We start from the raw sequence: 14,397 nt of genomic DNA, 5'->3' as shown, positions 1-14,397 counted from the left end.
CATTGCCTCCACTGGTGACAGGAGGGCTGGTTCGTTTTTTGCCCAGAGGATCGGAATTGCGATTCAACGGTGAAATGCTGCTGGCATTCTTGCCACCATTCCACGCGGTTAATATTTATACAGTAACTAGTTTTAGTTCATATTTGTATATATAGACATATTTAAGCATTTAATGTTGTTTAAATAAGACTACTTTACTATTCGCTTATTCTCTCATTTACATCAAGCTATCAGGAAGGTTTCATCGAGTGACTTTCCAAAGCGGTCGATTGCCACACAGCTGATGAGCTTCAAAGGTTCCCCCGCTTCATAAGTATATTATTGAAACTAATAAACAAGTTTCAATACAAGTATCTTATAATAAAAACTCATTAGTGTGTTATCTGTCAGTTTTACAACTAATTGAAAGTTTTTAATTGCATCCTCGTGAACCATCTGTGTTCGTATTGACGTTGGTTTTTAACGTAAACAGCGGTATAATTTATTTATTTTATGGAATAGGTTGGCGGAAGAGCATATGGGCCACCTGATGGTAAGTGGTCACCATCACCCATAGACAATAACGGAGTAAGAAATATTAATGATTCCTTACATCGTCAATGCCCCACCAACCTTGGGAACTAAAATGCTATGTTCCTTGTGGCTGTAGTTACAGTGGCTCACTCACCCTTCAAACCGCAAAACCTTCAAAACACAACAATACTACGTACTGTTGTTTAGCGGTAGAATATCTGATGAGTGGGTGGTACCTGCCCAGGCGGGCTTGTACAACGCCTTACACCACCAAGTAAAATTTAATCTGCTCTGTATAATATACAATAGTTTAGTATCTTAAATTCAAACTATAATTTATTAATTTAATTTGGTGAGAATATTAACTTAGCTGGGAAATACTAACTTAAGAAATAATAGTATTGCTCAAATAAGTATGGTTGGTTAATGGATTTCCAACATAATATACATATAAAAAATGTAATATAATATAACTGCATATCTGGCTATTAATAATTCATTAATTGTTTCGATTTCTTGGTGAATACCAAATGTTCTGAGTTTTGGTTATGGTCTTTACCCGCATCTTCAGACTCCGGCATTATTCCAAAATGAAGCACTTGTATGGGTTCGTGGATGTATATGTTGCTAAAATCCAATACTTGCACGTTTCCCATTGATGAATTAAGAAACACAAGTTAAGCTCGTGAAAACTATGCTTGCTCAGGTCAACCCGCAATTTTCGGTTAAAATTTTTCTAAATCAAAATAAACTTTACTCAAGTAGGCTTTTACAAGCACTTTTGAAACGTCATTTTGCAATTCAAACCGAGAAGAAACTCAGCAGTTACTCGTTTTCAATATTTAAAAATTTCTGTAATGTTAGTTAAATACAAAAGCGTGGAGTATCAACCTGTTGACTTTCAGGCAGGATATATTACTTACATTATATATGTACGCTTTTTTATCATCTATAAAATCTTGTATCGAATAAAATGCCTTTTTACCAATGTATGTATTTTGTAGAAACTATTTGAATTTACGAAACGGCAAAGTTAAAAATGTCTGTGCTAGTCAATGAATCGCCTTAATTTATATTTGAAATTCATTCACTGTCTGTAGTTTTTAATTATGCTGTTGGATCAAAGTCAGGCCTGAGATTATAATTTAGTAAAAGTTTATTAATGGATGTTGTTATGGATAAACACACTTAATTCATTTTTGATGGCAGCCACGCCTTGTTTCAATATCATTGTGGCACACTTACCATAAACTGCTCTAATTAGGACATAATTATAAAAAAATGACGATAATTTTGCTGAAAGCTGTAGCTGTATAAAAAAGTTACAGTTTAAAAGGTCGTATAAGACATTTTTGTGTTCAAAATGATTATCATTAGTGTTAAGAAATAGATACAAGCTTTACACGCTTTCTTGTTAAATCTTCTTTTAACTGGTCCGAAATTGTAAGTGTGAAAGAAGCTCTCTTCTCTCCTTCTCACGATTAATCTGCTGATGATTTACATGATGTTTTGAGTCAAGGGGAATGACAGATTTTTATTTAGTTATCCCTTTGTAAAATGCGGCTTCACAGTTTATCTGCTACGAATAAAGTTTTGTTGTCTATAGGTAGTATCATACGAATGTAGAAATATGTTATTTGTTTACGCTTCCAAGTAGTGGCGGCTTTACCTCTAAAGCAGGGTGTGAGGCGCATACGGGCGCCAGGTCTAAGGGGGAATCGAGCGCCCTCAAATACGATACGCAATCTGCGTCTTCCACCATTCCATTCTACCTACTCTACACAATAGGCTTTTCTTCATTGCTTCCCCATCATTTGAAATTCTCCTATTTGTATCCGCATTTCCGTATGGCAATATAACTGTAAGTATTCCATTTTGAGACTAGTAGAGGGCACCAGGGTACTTGGTTGAATACAAGCGTTATAAGAGCTAGAGACGCTTCGACTTTCAAGTCTCATAAACTTAACTGCACATTATAAACTTTACATAAATATTTTCAGGTATTAAGAATACGATCTAGAGAACTTCCTCTATTTGTGGAGCTGGAAAATAATCAATTACAACAACAACAACAGCCTGTAAATTCCAACTGCTGAGCTAAAGGCCTCCTCTCCCTTTGAGGAGAAGGTTTGGAATATATTCCACCACGCTGTTCCAATGCTGGTTGGTGGAATACACAAATCGCAGAATTTCTATGAAATTTGTCACATGCAGGTTTCCTCACGATGTTTTCCTTCACCGCTGATCACGAGATGAATTATAAAGACAAATTAAGAACATGAATCAGCGGTGCTTGCCTGGGTTTGAACCCGCAATCATCGGTTAAGATGCACGCGTTCTAACTAATGGGCCATCTCGACTCAACTAATTAATTATATGGATAATTTTCAACTCACCGGAATATATCTTTCTTCGCAAAGTTAGCATTTTAGGTGGCATAGGTCCATAATAATACATAATTTATCTTCAAATGATTATCACAAAATGGTTTTCATATATTTCAAATTCGTCGTTGATGATCTACGGTTTCCTTTCGAGTGTCGTTCGATTCAAAAGAAACATTATAACATTATCAATACTAAATTATATTTCCATTAGAGAAATAACTAAGTTTGTTGAAAATTATTGAATTGTTGACTGTTTATGGATATGGTGTTTAATGGTCATGAGATTATCACGGTGTACATTTTTTTTTACTATTTTACTGATGGTAAGTCACCATCTCTCACTGATATCAGAAATATTATCCATTCAAAGTAATATAGGAGTAGTCCTAGCAGCTTCAATGCGCCGCCTATCAGGAGAGCGAAGATTTTATACTTCTTAAAAACACTGGCTCACTCTTAATTAAAACCAAACACAGTGACACAATATGAATGAAGGAGCTTGTAATAAGATAATCATTATATCCAGACTTATATAAAGTCTTATCACGAATGAAAGGCTTAGATTTTCGACGCAAGAATATTTTGAAACTTGTTCTTGGATTTTTGATACACGGATATTTTGGTGTACAACTCGACACCTTAGTACTCAATATTTGAAAATACTCAAGCCAATTTAGACTCTATTTTCATTACGTTTGTATAGTTTATGACTTGAATTACAATTACGAAACTGTAAATAATAAAATGTATGTTACAATTACACGTTTGAACTATTTCATTTACGTTCGAACACAATTATATTTTTTCGTCGTTGGTCATTTGATCGATATTTCTTTAAATGGTTAAATGTCAAAGAAGAAAAAATTCTATAGAAGTTTTTTCAAATGTTTTTATTTATCTTTTCGAGAGAGGCAAATAGCCTCCTTGATGGTCTAGCAATATATATGTAAGAAATACGAGCGAAGCTAAAGCCCTGATAATTTTCTACATTATATAAGTATGGAATGCAAAAAAAGGCTCGTCTTACACACACTTAAATAAATAAAACATATTGTTTTGCACCAGATTATACTGATGTATTCTAATTTAAAAAACGGTTCGAAATTCAAATGTATATTATTTTTTATAAACATTTAATCTCGTTATAAAATGATTCGATACAGCCTGTTAGAGTGAATATAAGGTCAAAATTTGTTTATAGATTGCTTTTAGTAATTCCACCATGGAAACTAGATATTTATCTAGAGCTTTTTCTCAATTTTCACCTGTATTAATGTTTAAATATATATAGGCGGGTCTGTGTACAAAAGAGTACTATACCGGTTACTAACAAATTCAATTTTTATTCAATATAAGAGTATTACACTTTCTTGTTTATTGTGAAAATGGTACAATAAGTTCAAAACCTGGTTTTAGGGATTTTTATACGTTATGTTTTGTTCGTAATAGATAAATGGATGAAGAAATGTTCTAACTGATGGAGGCCGTATTTATATTTACACATTTATTTCGTTACCAATGATCCAACTTAGAAAACTAAGATGTTATGTTCCTGTAGACACTATTAACTACTCACCGTTTAAACTAAAACACAACAATAACAACTTTTGTTGTTTGACGGACGGCATATGTGTGGTACCTACCCTTACTTTCAATCGGTGGTAGGGCTTTGTCAAGCCCGTTTGGGTAGGTACCACCCACTCATCAGTTATTCTACCGCCAAACAACAGTACTCATTATTGTTGTGTTCCGGTTTGAATGGTGAGTGAGCCAGTGTAACTACAGGCACAACTGACACAACATCTTAATTCCCAAGGTTGGTAGAGTATTAGCGATGTAAGGAATAGTTAATATTTCTTATAGCGCTGTCTATGGGTGATGGTGACCACTTCCATCAGGTCGCCCATATGGCATATGATCGTCTGGAAACCTATACCACTAAAAAGATACGTTTACATAATCTCTACCACCGACTAGATTGCACGAATTTCTATATGGCATATCTAACATGGTCCTAGTCTATGGTTCGTGTTATAGAGAAGTCGGTGTAAACGTGGTACAGTCACGTTATCCTGTTAACAAACAGATTATGGATATTTATGTACATAACAGCTTTAATTGGACATACATTATTAAGCATGTAAAATATATAACTTAACACGGGTGGAATACTGATACTAAATATGCTACAGAATTTGTTTATTGGCGATATCACAATAGAATCTTCTAAAATTATCACTGTTTCTTTACTATATTGTCCGTGTATTACAAAATATATATACAAAAACTAAACATACATAGGGACAGCCTATATAGCGCTGTCTGCCACTTACCCCTGTAAGCGACTTTTTTTTATACTATGTAATGATAATGACGCTACGATATTAATAATTTTATTTATTCTTTTAGTTTGATTGTTTTATAAATTCTACAATATTACTCCTTAATTTGAGTGAGCCAGTATTTTTTAAATTACAAGGGAAAACAGTAATATCGAAAGATATTGCTTATTCCAATCGAAGTAGGAAAAGGCTATATATACAGGGTTACAGGGTAAGTCGACCGAAATCCTTTAAGAGAGGATAGATTCCATCATTCCTAACCGATTTGACTATGGAACCCCATATCCTAAACCTAACCCTTCTCAAGTTATTGGCCTTTGAATTTATTTTATAAAAATGACAGATTTTTTGACGATTGCCCCTTTATTTTTCTTTTGTGTCCCAATTTTGTATTCTTTTTGCTATTTTTGAGTAGAAGATTAGTTGCTTTATTATTTTAAGCTACAAAACTGCCAGTAACTATACCAAATGAGTCGTAGTAGACAGTCAATTGTTAAAAAAATAATTACATTTAAAAATAATATTTTTTTATTTCTAAGATATCTTTAAAAAAGTCTATCACAGATGTACTGCAGATGTGCTAAAAAATATCTACGGCTCTTCAGCTTTCCGATAAGGTATAATAACATAGGGTATTATCAGAATACTTGGAAAAAATCTTTAAACAAAGACGCCCGAGTAACAAACATTAAGCCGCTCGCAGCGCCTGTTGTCCTGCAATGAGTGCGAGCAGGACAGTTTTCAATGTAAATAGGTACGAAAGGCATAGGTAAAAACTATTTTGTTGTTATTGTGTGTGCTTTTTGGTAATTCCTTAATTCCTTATTCAGTCTGCTTACGCGATTCGTCCGTGGTAGATGCGATACATAGTGCTCTTAGTTTTCGTAGCTCGTAGTAGTTAATTCCGCTATATTGTTTACTACTAAGTTTATGATTAATATACCACTATAATTTTAATTCCTCAATTTCGATAACAGTTTTGTACTTAACGAAATTTTTTCGCAAATCCGTAATGTGGACATCATAGCCTTATCAACCTCTCGACCAATGACATTGCGTCAATTTGCTGTCAAATAAACAACATTTGTAAAAGAAAACAAACTGAAATATAAAAAAATTACGTTTATATGTTTGACCAATAAATTATTAAATTGTCTGGAATCAATTCTAGTGTAGAATCAGGTTAACAAATGCATTGTCATCAGAAATGAACTGACGTGTACAATTTTAATTCCAAATGATAAGAGGAGAGTTGTAATTCGGTCTGCAAGAATTAATCCATACAAAAATCATCGTAAATTAACGCTTGTCTTTAAATAATCTAAATATAAATAGAGTAGAAACTGAACTCAGAAGCGGAGCTACTTATAGGTATATTAACATTTTATCAAAGTCAGGGAAATATTTATTTAATATAAAGGTGATAACACTTACTTATTGATAGTCAAAAACCGTGCACCAGTTCGGAAATTAACACCTAGGACCTGAAGAGAATCAGCGAAAGAAACTCAGTGGTATATAAATTATCATAAACATATTATTGTTAAGAGTAGAGATAGTCCACTGGTTAGAACGCGTGCATCTTAATCGATGATTGCGGATTCAAACCCAGGCAAGCACCGCTGAATATTCATGTGCTTAATTTGTGTTTATAATTCATCTCGTGCTCGGCGGTGAAAGAAAACATCGTGAAGAATCCAACATGTATCTAAATTCATAGAAATTCTGCCATATGTGTATTCCAACAACCCGCATTGGAACAGCGTGGTAGAATATGTTCCAAACCTCCTCAAAGGGAGAGGAGACCTTAGCCCAGCAGTGGAAAATATACAGGCTGTTGTTGTTCTTGTTTGTTGTTATTATATTATTGTTATTTGAAACAGCCTGGTGGCGATCATCTCATTCCCGATGCGTGCAGTCAACTAGAAAGTCCTTATCCTATTATATCCTTTAGCACATAAATGCTCTTTAATAATTCTTGTAAATTTTACGATTGATGAATATGTTTGAACGTTCTGTAAATATACATACATTGCAACAAAAAAGTATTACTAACCCTGTGTTATGGGGTACTTGGAGTAACAAGCTTATTCTTGTTCCTAGTATTATACTTAAACTTTAAGCAAAATAATACTTGTTATTTATTGGTATTGATAAAAAGTAAGGTAACAGTCTTATGTCTAAATTCCTTTTCAAAATAAAGTTCGGTACATACTCCAACTCGGGTTGAACATATATATTATTTACATGTGGCAGAATTTCATTGAAATTAGACACATGTGTCCTCATGATAATTTACTTTATTATCGAGCACGAGATGAATTATAAACACAATGAGAACAAGGAAATTCATCTGTGATTAATTGGTTGTTTTAAAATATTGGTATAAATGACTCGTGTGAACTCATTACTGCGAATTTATAAAATTCGTAGCTTAGCTCATCACTGGCGAAAATGCTTGTGCGGTTTTTTTATAGAGGGTAACGGCTCACCTGATGGAAAGTGATTACCACCGCCCATGCACAACTGCAACACCAGACGGCTTACAAGTGCATTGAAAGCCTTTAAGGAAGGAGCTTATAAACTTGTGTTGGTTTTTAGTTACTAAAGTAAATACATGAACACCTTCTACGCGTTATATATTTTTGTTGAATAGAATGTAACTGATTCATTTTTAATTTCAATTACATTACACTGAGTGTAATTTAATTCTGCGACAAATATATTATTAATAAAACACAGATATCAAAGTAATTACGGATAGTTGCGTTGCGTGTACAACTTTACTTTAATATTAAACAAACTTCGAAATCAATAAATAAATTTTAAAATTCATGCCAAGCAATATTGATAAATTAAGCATATGTTTTTTATGTTATAGTGGGCAAACGAGCAGGAGGCTCACCTGATGGAAAGCGATCACCACTGTGGTGAAATTTATTGTTATTATTCAATAGAAGGTAAAAAAACGTAGTATTGGTTAATTTCTAGGCAGGATATTATACATAAATTTATTTATAGATATTTTTTGACATAGTCTGTAATTAGAATGGCGAAATGGAGTAATTACTAAGTTTCTTACCGGTTTATCTGGATAGAATCTACTTTTCGAACTGATGGTTGTTTTACATTTAAGTCAGCACTTAATTAATTCAAAAGTGTTTTTATAAGCCTACTAGCCCGCCCCAGCTTCGTACTGAATATGTATATAATAAGACCGTGGTCGAGTGACTACCTCCATCGAGTGGTGTGTACACCGGTTTCGATATAGATTATCATTAGTTTTCTATGTTGTCTAGGGTCTGGGTGTTTATGGTACCTTTGTTACTTCTGATTTTCAAGTGCATTAGCTACTTACATTTTGATCAGAGTAATGTATGTGATGTTGTCTCATATTTATTATTTATTATTACATTATGACCAAATTACATAAAATCTTTATATATTGTAGCATATGTGTTATTCTGATGTATAAGCTGTAAAATATAACATATTACTGTAAAATTGTATCCAAATCAGTTTAGTTTTTTTTCGTGAAAGAGTAACAAGCATACATACATCCATCTTCACAAACTTTTGCATTATTAATATTTAGTAGGGCTTGAATAAAGAATATTTAGATAGTGATCTCGAAAATGGAATAGTATGCAAAAAATATATTTATAAATTATCGCGCACTTGTTTACATATTTCAATGTAAGCCTAACATATCAGCGTTTGACGTATTTCATCAAATAGTTTTGAAATAGACGCACCAATATATTCCTTAGATAAATATTATTTTATTTGCATTGTGTACGTAATCGAATTTATTCCACGAAATAAACAATGGGTAAATGTGTATACATACTAATATTATAAATGCGAAAGTAACTGTGTTTGTCTGTCTCGCTTTCACGCCCAAACTACCGGACATTTAAATGAGGCATACAAACAGTCTAAATACTAAACTTCGGGTGAGCTGAGATGGCCCAGTGGTTAGAACGCATACATCTTAAACGATGATTGCAGGTTCAAACCCAGGCAAGCTCCACTATATATATGTATGTGCTTAATTTGTGTTTATAATTCATCTCGTACTCGGCGGTGAAGGAAAACATCGTGAGGAAACCTGCATGTGTCTAATTTCATCGAAATTCTGCCACACGTGCATTCCACCAACCGCATTGGAACAGCGTGGTGTAATATGTTCCAAAACCTCTCCTTTATGGAAGGAGGCCCTATTTCAGCAGTGGGAAATTTACAGGCTGTTACTTACTTTAACCTACGGGTAATAGCTAGTAATAAAGTAGGAAAAACAAATAAAAAAATTGAAGTAGACGTTTCCAAAAATACCTTTCTGTTCTTTTTATGACAGTATTATAATGTCACTTCGCTTACACGTAATTTATGTATATAATACAAATTTTTAAAAATAATAGTTATTAATTAATGATAACACCTGATATTTCAATACATACATACCCATTAAATCCGCCCAATGCTGCAATAACCAGAAAAAAATTCTATTTTGCCTTAGTTTGAGTTTATTTTGTTTATAAATAAGATTTTAGAATTTTGTACACTATAATGTCACATCTTTATTTAATTAACATTTTTTGATTAATTTAATTAATAAACACTATACTATACGCCGCGTGTTATAAAGTACCAGGGTAACAGAAAATGCGTGGAGATCTGAGTCGAGCGGAAAGCTTACTAAAGTTGTGATCGAAGATCTATTCGTTATTTTTGCAGTAAACATCTTGATCGCTCGTTGAAGCAGTTTATTGAAATTTATGGAATGAAATATGGATTTGTTATTTATGTAAATATAGGTAGGTATGTTTTAATAATATTAACAATATATACCTAATTAGGACTGAATTTTTGTATGTAAAATGGGTTGGAAACGGGTATATACTGATGAAATATTAATTACTGATACTAACTTTGATGTTATATTTGTAATAAATCTCGACCTTTAAACTAGAACACTACCATACTAAGTGATGCTATTCAGCGGTATGTTGGGTATGCTGTATATCTCCGACAAGCACGAAGGCCTACCACCAAGTACACTGCTTTTATTGAAAAGTTTTCACGCTACTTAAAATATAGAGGATATTTAAAGCTGCATACTCCCTTTATATATTTTCAAAGAGCTTCTATCATAAACTAGTGTTAGATGGCATGTTTTTTGATGGTGTGATACAACATAGGACCGTCTATAGCATTGAAATTAATTAATTTTGAAATGTATTCAACTAATTCTGACAAACTGAAACGCTATTTTTTCAAAGCTTGTGTTTGCCGAATTTGTTTTACTTGTGAAATCAAATCAAAATATATTATTCAAATAGGCTTTTGGAAAACACAATTCAATTGTCATTTTATAGGCCTACAAAAGTATAGTTATCACTGGTTTGGAACGTAGATTTTACAGTCAATAATCAACAAGAAAATCTACGGGGTTTATTATTTTAGTCTTTTCTTATTAGTTACTTGTTAAATAACGCTTTGAATTTGTGAAACGCTTTGTTTTTGGCATCAATCAAAAAATTAAAATTTACACCAGGTTAGGCCAATAAAAATGTTTTGTGGGATTTCTATTGATAGATAATGTATTGTGAAGCAGCCGACATCGCCGTTATGTTTTTCGGGAAATTTTGTCGAAATAAACTGGTAAGTCAATATTAAGGACTGGGCCACTTAAACAACAGGCACAAGGGACATAGAATCCTAGCTCTCAAGATCGCTGGCGCATTGACGCATTTGAAGGACTACCAACCTACGCCAAAAGTGTGACGCCTTAATCCCATACTAATACATACCAAAACATACTCACCGGTGACGTGTGCCGGTATCCTTTCTGCCTTTTTGACAAGCGCTACGAGATTGCTTTCGCTTCAGCCTCTCTATACGCTTCCTGAAATACAGGGGCCCCCGTAATACCTACGACGTTCAGGGGAATAGGAGTGCCTATCCCTTCTCTCCGGGTTTCTTTAGGAGTCATGTCAAGAGGTTTACCTAGAGAGACGGTCGACTCATTATTATTTGGAAGAGAAGGAAGGAAATAACTGCCATAGCTTTGTATTAGTTGCATTGTTTTTGTCAAAGCAACCCAGAAAGTTCAACAAGGCGCTGCCTATCCTTCTTTAGTTGTCATGATTATTTATCTTTTAGTTACGTTTAAAAATAAGAGATGTATCATATGCAAACAGGACAAAGCTGCAAGTATTATTAAAAAAATAGGTAAATTGTTATTGAGGTTAGCAGATATCCCAAAAGTGCACCAGAGCTCCATTTAATTTTGCTGCACGTAAAGTATTCGGCACTTAAATTTTGTAAAAAAGATAAATAAAGGCTTGTTATCTTATATTATCTTATATATTGCTATTGTTATATATATAGCTCCATCCCTATCAGTTTCTCTAACCCTCGTATAACCTTATATAGTATGACTCGACTTAGATATAGCATCGGTACATTCAATAAAAACGACTACTGCCGATTTACACAACCAATAGAATTAGGTCCTTTTCGCGCCATTCGACGCCATTCGTCGCTATAGATTCCCGCGTGAATATTGCCGATGCTACATCTGAGTTATGTCATACTATGTGTGTAAACGTCATATTTGTATAAAATAATGCATGCTTAGTGTAGCAAAGACTCTCGTTCAAGTTTTCATAGGAGCTGTCATTGAGAAAGTAAAGGAATAAAATAAGTAAATAACACTTTTGCACCTAATATTAGGATGACATAATGTTGTCTTAAATTTTCGCGATTATTACACATTTAAATAAAACTAGTTATAACGGATTCTTGAGACCTATCAAGAGTAATATTTCTTTACAAACTGCGGGAGTATATAAACTCGAATGTGAGTGTGGTTTATCTTACATAGGCCAAACAAAGAGGAGTATCGGTACCAGAGAAGATACCAATTGAGAAATCGTTGGCGGTAGTTGTAAATAATATTTCTTTTGTTCCTCAAATAGAGAAATGCCACCTTAGTCTACCCGTGACCACGAACGCTGTAAAGTGCTCGAAACGTCGGGATTGCAAAAATAGTTAATATACGCGATTCAAATCCGTTATAACTAGTTTTATTTAAATATTAGGATGACGTCATCACATCGACGTATCTACTATAATTGCTGAGGTAATTTAACAAACGAATAATATAAATTTATTGTTTCATAACACGCGGACGGTATGTTATTAAAAAAACTTAAATTATACTCCACTGTCTGCTAATTATAGGCGTGGAGAATGTGTCTAAAGCAGAATGATGTTGTTTTGTACGTATTTATGATGTCATATCGTTATTGCATTTTAATCAACTATTAAAATAAAACAACTTACATTACATTATAGCACTCTATTAATTAACCATTATTTTTAAGGCCAATATCAAGACTTCGTTTTCAGTCCTCACTCCCCGTTCAAAAACAACTGCCTTTTTTCATGTGCCAGGCAGTACATAAATTCCAATACAATTTAAACATAATTTAATTGAAGAACTGGAATGAGTATAAACTAAATTTCAAATATTAAGTTGGGAACAAGTCCCTATTTGCTTGTCATATTCTACTACTATTCACGAATCACAATCACGTTAGCCTTGACAGTGCTCTTCTCGATATAAGCTCCTCTATCAATCAAAAATCAAAATCAAAGTATACTTTATTCAAGTGGGCTTTTACAAGCACTTTTGAATCGTCATTTAACAATTAAGTGAAGCTACCACCGGTTCGGAAAGTAGATTCTACCGAGAAGAACCGGCAAGAAACTCAGTAGTTACTCTTTTTCAACATTTAAAAAATTACAGTCCTGTTAGTTAATACAATTGTTAAATTAATATATCCTGCCTGGAAGTGAACAGGTATTAATTCCACGCTTTTTTATCATCTACAAAATCTTGTATCGAATAATACGCCTTTTTCACCAATGTATTTTTTATAAACGATTTGAATTTACGAGACGATAAAGTTAAAAATGTCTGCGGAATTTTATTATAGAAATATTAGTAAAGGGCAGGCTTACGTTGGCCTCATCAGATTTAAAACCTTAGATCAGGTACATCTTATCAATTTAGTTTCAGGTCAAATTAAGACAAAGAGAGCTCTATTGATTTAAATAATCATGACAATATGATACCTTCTAAATGTAACGCTATTCAACGCTGCAATAACTTTCTAGTTAAAGCTCAATGCATTTTATTAATATTCTAAAAATATAAATTAAGTAAATATACTAATAATAAAGAAAATATTCGAAACTAAACAAAATTACTTGTAACTTATAAAATAATATTGGATTTCTTTGAGGATTTTGGAAGTCGCATCCTTTGCCTCGAAATGCAAGCCAAGCCTGATTATTGCTTGCAATAATGTACTATTACTTTGCAAAAATGCTTCACCGTTTCTTTTTTTTAAGGTCATTCAATATTTCTTTACCATAAAACGAATTTTCATTTAATTTTTAATTAGACAAATCTATTAATCGCGTTCTACTGAGAGCCGTGATAGCCCAGTGGTTAAACGCGTGCATCTTAAACGACAATTGAGCGTTCAAACCCAGGCAAGCATTAGTGATTCATCTCGTGCTCGGTGGTGTAGGGAAACACCGTGAGGAAACCTGTATGTGTCTAATTGTGCCATATGTGGATCCAACCGCAATGGAACAGCGTGGTGGAATATGCTCCTAACCTTCTCCTAAAAAGGAGAGGAGACTTTAACCCAGCAGCGGGAAATTTACAGGCTGTACATATCACATGTCAATATTTTCTATATTATCTTTTTTAAGCGTGAATAGTGGTTTCTTTAAACCATTGGCTTGGCAAACTGCAATTTGTATTGATGATTGTATGAAAAATAATGTAACACTATACCTTACCTTATCTTGTTACTTTTTTTGTCTTATTTGAGAATAAATATCTTAGACACACAGATAGATGTTATCAAGTCATAAAGCACACTCATATTACATATAAAATAATTTCTCAATTTATATGACTTCAAGAGGTGATAATATATTTTTTTTTATATTATAAGGGGCAGACGATCGGGAGTCTCATCTGATGGAAAGTGACAAATCCCTGCCCATGGACATCTGCAAAACCGGGCTTGAAGGTCCGTCGCCGACCTTTAAGGATAGGAGTACGCTCT

Source organism: Vanessa cardui, chromosome 10, assembly GCF_905220365.1.
Source record: "Vanessa cardui chromosome 10, ilVanCard2.1, whole genome shotgun sequence".
Lineage (NCBI taxonomy): Eukaryota > Metazoa > Arthropoda > Insecta > Lepidoptera > Nymphalidae > Vanessa > Vanessa cardui.
Note: the sequence above shows the minus strand (reverse complement) of the source record.